The following is a 2,808-nucleotide window of genomic DNA, read 5'->3' as shown; positions in this document are numbered from 1 at the left end:
ATGCCACAACGATTACATGTGAGTATTGGCATTGCAGACGTGCTCCCTTGATTCACTTGCATCTGTGCAGCATTCTTTTGCAGCCTAATAGGGCACTCCGCTGCTCGATGTGGTCCACCACACTCGTAGCATTGAAGAGGTGGCCTCCTAGCCTGGGTGTTGATATTTTGACCTCTGGATGCGAGAGCAGCAGCTTGATAAACCGGCTTGACTTGTCCCCAACAATCTTCCATGTAGTATATAGGACATTCTTCCAATGTATCAAGTCCGTAGGCAATACTAGTGTCTTTTTCTTTCATGCAACCAACTGCATAAGCATAAGATGGCTCGCAACCCACTTGGTTCATAGGGGCGACTCTTGGATGCGGGGGCTGCGGTCCTAGCACAGGAGGTGGTAGCGGTGTAGCTTGTACAACATTTTGAGGTCTAGGGACCATGTGTTGCGGTAGTTGCTCAACAGGTGGAGTAGGCATCAATACAGGAGCTCGAGGCGCATCCGTCCAGGCTACAGGTGGTCTATTTGCCATCATACGTTTGATCATTAAACAATCCTTAGCTTGGTGACCATACCTACCACATGCGTTGCAAGTTCCATTAAATTTTACTCTAAACGTAGGGCACTCACTAGTGCTATGTGGACCTAAGCAAATGGAACACCATTGTTGCTCCCTTCTTGGATACATGTGACTATTTTGAGGGGGTCGATTATCCTTAAGAGACTCTTGGATTGCCTTGGTGAGGTCTGTCAAGAATGTCTCAAATACCTTTGGTTCATTGGCAATGGGCTTTGCAGTCATGGGTTCATACTCAATGGCTTTGTGAGCTAGTGGATCTCGTGTCAGTAGACACCCTCATGCCTGCTATCATCAAGTTGTCCTCTAATTGGATTGCATTGGCAGTGACATCTTCCCAGGTTGTGATACCTCTAATCACTAGTCCATTATAGATTCCTTCATTCCTCAACCCTCGAATGAATCGATCAAGCAGTTGGTTATTGTTGAAGCGCTCATTTACAGGACAGCGAGAGTTTAAGTGCTTTAGACGACTAATGAAGTCCCTTACTGACTCTCCTTCCTTACGTTCGGCCTTCTGTAGCTGAGATGCTACACCCCAAAGCACACCTTCTCGTATGTACTCCTTTAGAAACAACCTTCGAAGGGTAGGGTAGATTGTTTTCTCGTCCACCCTTAGGGTCCTATACCAATCTCCAGCCTTCCCACTTAATGTCAAGCTTAAGGCATTGCACTTATGTAGTTCATTGCGTTCCCCTAAGGAATCACATACTTGTTCAAACACTTCAATGTGTTTTCTAGCATCTTCGTCCCCATTGAATTTTTGCGTGAGTTTGGCAATTTGTACTGCCTTACTTCTAGGCTCTCTATCAGATGCGTGACGCATATTTTCCGCGATAGATCGACCTATGGTTTGAACAAACGCTGCCAAGTCACCTATGTGAGGAGGTAGGGCCGGTGGAGGTACTCTTGGAATCATATGTGGGAGAGGAACGGGTACCGGTCTTGGCATATGTGTGGATGATGCAGGATATGGAACAGAACCGGGCATAGGTCCACTCGGATAAGGGCTAGGGAGCGGCACTCGAGGAGCATAAGCAAGTGGTACAATTGGAGGTGTGGGGGCCATGTGTGCATAAGGGGCTAGAGGCACATACGGTCGAGGCCCCATATTAGGTACTACGACACTAGGTAGTGGCACTACGCTAACCGTAGATGTCATCGGTACATTCTCTGTCAGGCTTATCCCTGGAGTGAGCACTGTGTTTTCCTTAATAGAGGGTTGAGCCAAGTTAGGGAAGCTAAAGTTTTCGCTCGGAGGCTCAGATTGCATAGAGACCCCAGGTGAAATGATGTAAGATGGGTCCATGGGGCTCATTAGAGGAGTCTCCATTTGTGATAGAGTAGGCTGTTGAGCCTTACTCGTATCCAGAAATCTCATGGGGCCAGTTGAGAGTATATTTACCCCTCGGTTTTGCCTTTCTAATTGAATAATGCCATGGATAACATTACAGATCATTTTCTGTTGATCTTCGATGCTCGTGGCACTAGAGGTGGATTGTACAATCTCTATCCATCCTACATGGTAGGCGTGGCCAGAGTGTAGATCCGTCAACACCTTAGTGTGGAGGTCGTATGTCCAATGATCATTAATGAACAATCCTTCTAGAGTCGACGTGTTAACGGTTTCTTGTGAGGTAGAAGCAATGTTGCTCCCCGTGGTTTTACTTGTCACCAACGGTACTCTAGAGGGAACTTCTGAAGGAGGCAGCTCAACAGGGCCTTCTTGGTAAGAAGTTGGCAGGATATCCACATGGACACTCTTTGGGGGTGTGGGGTCCACGTGCGATGTGAAAGGAGAGTCCACTTCCCCACCCCCTTCGTGTGCTTCATTTGCATCAGGTTCCGAGCGAGTAGCTCTACCTAATGTTTCCATGAAACGGCTAAACATACTAGTATTAGGCTGTGGAGCTTCGGGAGGTGCATGGCCTTCTCTCTCAGTGTTTTGGGTAGGGTATGCTTCCATGATTTCTGAGTCGGAGGAGGAATCACTAGCGGCTATTTTAGGGTCTTGGGTGGTGCTACCTTGTGTCCCCGCTGAGGGTCTAGAGCTTATCGTGGATGGGTAATGGGTGTCCGTATGAACAGAGGCACCCTCAATATGCTCGTGTTCTAACACTCGCCCAGAGCGTAAGTGCATGTGCTTTTGATACCCTAAGGTGTCAAAAAAGCTGCTCTAGGAGGCCTTGTGACTAGTTTTTAGCGTGTTTTTTGTTTGTTTTTTTTTGCTAGATTT

Source organism: Adiantum capillus-veneris, chromosome 23, assembly GCF_014529385.1.
Source record: "Adiantum capillus-veneris isolate H3 chromosome 23, ASM1452938v2, whole genome shotgun sequence".
NCBI classification, from domain to species: domain Eukaryota; kingdom Viridiplantae; phylum Streptophyta; class Polypodiopsida; order Polypodiales; family Pteridaceae; genus Adiantum; species Adiantum capillus-veneris.
The sequence above is the reverse complement of the archived record's forward strand: the minus strand, read 5'-3'. Positions refer to the sequence as shown.